The sequence below is a fragment of the Suricata suricatta genome, chromosome 8 (assembly GCF_006229205.1).
Source record: "Suricata suricatta isolate VVHF042 chromosome 8, meerkat_22Aug2017_6uvM2_HiC, whole genome shotgun sequence".
Lineage (NCBI taxonomy): Eukaryota > Metazoa > Chordata > Mammalia > Carnivora > Herpestidae > Suricata > Suricata suricatta.
Window position 1 is genome coordinate 134,102,380 of NC_043707.1, and position 6,345 is coordinate 134,108,724.

The window sequence follows — 6,345 nt, forward strand, 5'->3', positions numbered from 1 at the left end:
CCCACACCCCCACCCACTCCCGAGACTCCGGTATCATAACACTCAGCTCCTGGAGGCCTGAGGAGGCTCCTCTGTCACCCGCCCCGCCCATCAGCCCGTCAGGGCCTGGGGAAGACTCCAGAACACATGGAGGAGTGAATCAGGCCCAACTTCCTACTCAAGAGGCACTTAACACGGCGAAGCCAGTTACACTCGCCCCCGCCCCCCCCACCGTCCCGGCCTCCTGGGGGCTGTTCTGTGTCCAGCCATGTCTGCCGAACCCTTAGCAGTGCCCCCCGCCCCCCCCGCGTGGCTGCCACCCGCTCTGCTCAGGGCCTGCCCAGCAGGGAAGTGGCCTCGAACTTGGGATGGGGGTCTGCCGGAAGTTGCTGTGACAGGCACCCCTCCAGCACCCGCAAGGCCTGTCCTCCGCCCCTACCCCGCACTGGGCTGCCACCCCCTCGAGGGAGCAGGTGCCCTGAGAGCCCTCCTGCCCGCCCCCACTTCCCGCAAACGAAGAGGCAGGATGATTGATTTTGCAGGAACAGCGGCCACGAGGGGAGGGAGTGGGGCGCCAGGGGTCCTCACTCCATTTGTTTGTGGCTGTGAGTCAAAGCTGGATCTCTTGGGGGGGTGGGGGGGGCGAGGTGTTCCCCAGCTGCTCAGCCTTGCTGTGGGGGGAAGGGGCAGAGAAGGCCCTGGGGGGCCCAGTACCATGGCGGGTATAGGTCCTCTGACCCCTCAGGGTCCTGCCCATCCCCCCAGAGTGGCTCGCTCAGCTCAGGGAGGGGTGGACCCCTCAGGGGTCCGTCTGAATTTTGCAAGGGCTCCCGGGGCTCCAGCTGGAGGAAGGGGAGGCTGAGGCTCTGCTCCAGGCCTCTGAGTGGACCCCAGATGGCTGGGGCTCCCGCCACATGACACAGGCCCAGAGGCCCACGGAGCTCCCCAGGGGCCACGGAAAGGAGGGCACTTGGAACCATTCGAGAGTCATGGGTACGTGTGCCCAAAGACACACATTTCCCGGCATTTACACTGGCGGACATGGGTGCTTTACAGTCTAGTGTCCACATAGACGCTAGATCCCTTCGATGTCCACATGCTGCTTATTCCCACGTCCTCAGCCTCCACACACATCTATTCACAGACACACAGACAGGCAGACAGACACACGGACAGAGCCAGGCACTCAAGGCTTCACGTCCACAAAAATGAGCACTTGACACAAGTGCGCCTCATCACAGGCGCACCTGGGTCCGTGTGCCCTGAGGAAACATGGCAGAAGGGACCAAACCGAGCAGTCCCCGCCACGGGCACAGGGACAGACAACAGGCTCCCACCCGCGCTGTGTCTATTGGAGAGACAGGCAAACCAAAATCTAGGAAGAAGTGACTCAGCCTGTGTGAATCAGGGCACGGCAACCCCCAGGATGCCACCCAGATTCCCCAAGAGCAGGCTGGGTCCCTCCCCATGGGTCACATCCGTCTCCACGCCCCTGGGCCTGGCACGGGCGGGCGGGTGGGGAAGCTGCCCTTTGAGGAATGTCGGAGGAGGGGGTGGGCAGGGGTCTTCAGAAAGAAGGAGGAAGGAGCTGGAAGACGGGCTCTGTGAGAGTTTGGGCAAGCTAGGTGTCCTGACTTGGGTGAGGGAAAGGAGGCAGCCTTTGGGGGGCGGAGGGCAGCAGACAGGGGTGGAGTGGGCGTCCTGACGGGACATTCGCACCCAGCCAGGCTGGGTGGGGTGCCCTGTGAGACCGGGGGAGGTCCTCAAAGGCAGCCTCGCCTCCAGGCACCTTGCAGGTCGGCTGGGAGAACAGGCCCCCTCCATCCAAATGCAGTCATGAAATCATGGGGGACATTGATAACCTCCAACCCAATTTGGCCATTCCGTCAGTGCCCCTGGAGCTCAAGGAATTGGGTAGCCTCCGGCTTCCGGGGGGACAGTGGTCCAGAGACAGGTTGTATTGGGGTAAGTGGCACCCCAGATGGACAAAGGCTTGAAGGAGGTACTCAAAGAGGTCACCTGTCGGCTCCGGGTCCTGTCCTGGGAAGCCTGGAGAGACCAGCATGGCCCTCAGAGGCCCCACGTTGGGGAAGGGTGGCACTCAAGCACTCCCAGCATCATTTCATACCCATAGTTCTGCCGTGAATCCCTTGTGGGGTAAGGAGCTCCCTCTTCCTGATAGCCATCCTGGGTGCTACAGTAAAGGCTCTGAGAAGGCCCGCATAGGTGACACAGCCTGTGTTCCCTCTACCCACCATGGTCACACTTCCCCAATGCCACCACCTTTGTTTCAATGATCACCTGTCGAACCAGCGTTTGAAAAACTCTGACTTAGGGTCACCTTGGTGGCTCAGCTGGTTGAGTGTCCGGCTTCGGCTCAGGTCATGGTCTCACGGTTCGTGAGTTCGAGCCCCGTGTCGGGCTCTGTGCTGACAACTGGCTCAGAGCCTAGAGCCTGTCTTCGGATTCTGTGTCTCCCTCTCTCTCTGAGCCTCCCCTGCTCATGCTGCCTCTCTCTCTCAAAAAGAAAAAAAAACATTAAAAAAAAAAAGAAAAACTCTGACTTAAATCTTAAAATCCCTTTTTCCCGATTATCGAAGCACTTACAGTTTCCATGTTCATTGAAAGAAATCTGGAAAATAGAATAAGGACTAGGGAAGATTATCTAGATCTTTTGATAGCTCATCACCCAGAGGGAACCACTGTTCACATTTTGGTCTATTTCTTTCCAGTCTTTTTTTCTCCCCTGTGAATGTGTAGGCATGTGGGGAAGTGCATAAAAACATGTAAATCTAAATTGGGATCATATAAGGGCACCTGGCTGGTCCTGTCGGTGGAGCCTGTGACTCTTGATATTGGGGTTGTGAGTTTAAGCCCCACATTGGGTGTGGAGATTACTTAAATAAATAAAATCTGAAAAAATAAATTAAAAAATTAAAAAAATTGGATCCTATAGTTCTACATCCTGCTTTTTTCCTGCATTAAAAATTTTTTTTTAATGTTTTTTATTTATTTTTGAGAGGCAGAGAGAGACAGTGCGAGCAGGCGAGGGTCAGAGAGAAAGGGAGACACAGAATCTGAAGCAGGCACCAGGCTCTGAGCCTCAACACAGAGCCTGACGTGGGGCTCAAACCCACGAGCCCATGAACCCACAAACCGTGAAATCATGACCTGAGCCAAAGCCGGACGCTTAACCGACTGAGCCACCCAGGCGCCCCTTCCTGCATTTTTATGAATTTGTTAAATCATAAAAATTAAAGAACCATAATAAAAACAGCCCTCCAGATACCCACAACTCAATTTAAGAATTATATACAACTTTTTCAGTGCACATTACACTGTGGACATTTTCCCATGCCATTAAATATTCTTTGAGAACCTGAGTTTAAATGGCTGCCTGGTATTCCTTCAAAGGCTGTGCCATATTTTATTTAACAAATCCCATCTTCTTAGAAATTCAGATTGTTTCCGACTTTTTACTATTTAAAGGAACACTGTGAGGAATGCTACTCGATGTAAATCTTTGCCCATAATCAGAGCAATCTCTATTTCTTTAAGCAGAGAGAAGTAGAAATGTAGCATTTTGAAATAGTAACAGCCAATATATACTATGTATTTCTTTTCCAGGCTTGGTACAGACTGCTCTGTATCATTAGCTCCGGGAAGTGTGTAAGTCCATGTGGTAGGTACTGTTCTTATTCCGGTTGCAGAGATGAGCAAACTGAGGGTCAGGGGAGCTAAGCAAATTGTCTCAAATTACATGGCAGCAAGAGGCAAAGCTGGTGTTTGAACACCAAGAGCCTGGTTCCAAAGCCTGAGCTCCTAGCCACTACGCCATGCTTTGGTTCGTTCACTCATTCAACAATATTTACTGAGCACCTACTATGTGCCAGGCACTGTTACACTTGATAGGGCATCTGGCAGAGAACCAGATGGATAAAAACCTGTGCCCTACATAGTTCTCGGGGTGATAGATGGTAAACATGAGTGAAATCTTTAAGTTTTTAAAAGTTTATTTTCTTTGAGAGAGAGAGAGAGAGAGAGAGAGAGAGAGAGAGAGAGAGAGAGAGAACAAGCAGGGGAGGGGCAGAGAGAAGGAGAGACAGAATCCCAAGCAGGTTCCCCACCAACAGTGCACAGCCCGATGTGGGGCTCAGATTCACAAACCTTGAGATCATGACCCGAGCCAAGATCAAGAGTCCGACGCTTAATCGACTGCACCATCCAGGCTCCCCAATAAGTGAAATCTTTAGATTATTGGAGATTATTTGTCTTCTGGCCAAAAAAAAAAAAAAAAAGCAATGGAGAGGAAAAGCAGAGGTGCATGTTCACTTTAAAACATGGGGCAGGGGTGGCAGTCAGGGAAGGGGTTGGTTCAGGGAAGAACTCACTGAGAAAGAGACAATAGAACAAAGTCTTAAAGGAGGTGAGGGAGGGAGCTTTCCTGCCTCTGAGGGGAGAGCACTCCAGACAGAGGGATCTGCAGGTGCAAAGGCCCTGAAGCAACAGTGAGCCGACAGGCAGCAAAGAGGCCAGTGAGGGTGGAGCAGAGTGAGAGGTGGAACTTAGGAGGAGGTCAGACAGATCACAGAGGGGCAGATCTCAGGGGTCTGGAGGCCAAGGTAGGGACTTGGGCTCTTCTCCCAGGGAGGTGGGAGTCATGGAGGGCTTTAGAGCAGAGCAATGATGTGATCCTAGTCTAACAGGATCTGATCTAACAGGACCCCTCTGGCCAGTGGATGGAGAACCTCTGTAGGGGCAAAGATGTCAGTCCCTGTCACAGTTGAAGCTGGAGATTGCTGGTGGTTCAGACCAGACTAGTAGTTTGGGGTGGAAAGAAGCGGTTTCCTTCTAGGTGTATTTTGAAAATGGAGTTGACAGGATTTACAGATTGCTTGGCTATGGGATATTAGGGCCTCAAGAATGCCACCCCAGTCTGGTGCTTGAGCCCTGGAGCGGGCGAGGCGCATTTAGCACAGCTGAGGGATCTGGTTTGAATGGTTGAGGGTGGGGTGCGAGGCAGCCATCGCTGGAACCCGATCTCCTGTTCCCCTCTGCTGGGCCATGGGGGAGATGGGGCATCTTCCCACCTTGGAGTTGAGTGTGACCACCCATGAGCTCCGGTCACAGGGTTGTGGGTGGCAGGGATGGGTGCAACTCGTGGGCTGGAATTTCAACCCCTCCAGCCCTGCTGGTGCCTTGCTGAGCGTGCTGTGAGGCAGAACCTCTCCCAGCCTGGCCCTCTGAGGGACTCAGGGTAGAAAGCCCTCTGCCCACCTGTCCTGGACATGTCTCACCAGAAATCAATGTTTGTTGTACTAAGACACTGAGATTTTGATGTTATCTGGTATCACAACATAGTTAATCCGACCCTGAATAATAGGAACTTATTAGTAAGATTGCTAGGTGAGGTTGCACAGGTTGGGCACTGTACAAGGGCAGCATACCCAAGGGTGTTTCATTTTGATCATAGACTTGTTTACCTGCTGGATCCTGCATGCATGTGAAGGACTGTGTCCTGGTGTCCTGTTGTAACCATGCTCAGGACACCTTATCCCCCCCACCTCCTTGTTTACCAGGCTCTCTCAAAGGCCTGATTTCCAGTCATACCCCCCACCCAATTCTAAACCTGCCACAGCCGCCTTGCAGGGTGGGGGCGGTGGGAGTGTTTAGAGAGTGCCTGTTACCTTAGTGCTTGGGTATAAGTGAGCAATAGCGTGGCTACGAGTGTGTGCCCAGCCAGGCCTGCCACGCCCAGGAAAGCTCTCCCCCCGCATCCCCCCCCCCCCCCCGGCAGATCTGGGCCAAGCTGAGGGGGTGAGTGAGGGGGCACAGGCACGCTCCAGAAGCTTCACTGCTTCCTAACGGGACACATATGCTCTGGCTACAGATTTAACAAGAAGTCTGATTTATGGAACTGCCATTCATATGAATTTAAGCTGGACGCTACTGATTAAACCCCAGAGCCAGTCCCCTCCACCTCTTCCCCTTCAGCCTCTCTTCCCTCCCCTCCCCTCCCCCTCCTTTATGGGAGGGCCAGCCCGGGGTTGCCTAGCACAGCCCAGGGCTGGAGGCTCCTATGGCTTCCTCCTGGCCAGCCTGCCTGTGGTTGGACAGAATAACATGTAGTGTGAAGTGGGTGTTTTTTTTTTTTAAGTTGTTTTGTTTTGTTAACTTGAGGAAAACACTTTCTCCTAACTGCAGGGGGCTGACGGGCCAGAGGCAGCCCTGCCTGTTTTTGAAGTGCTGATGTGGAGTAGACAGATGGACAGGCAAACCCGGAGCTCCAGGGAGAGGTCTGAGCTAGAGATGCAAATTTGGGAAATGTCTGCATACTTGGGTGTTTAGAGAGACATGGGGTGGGGC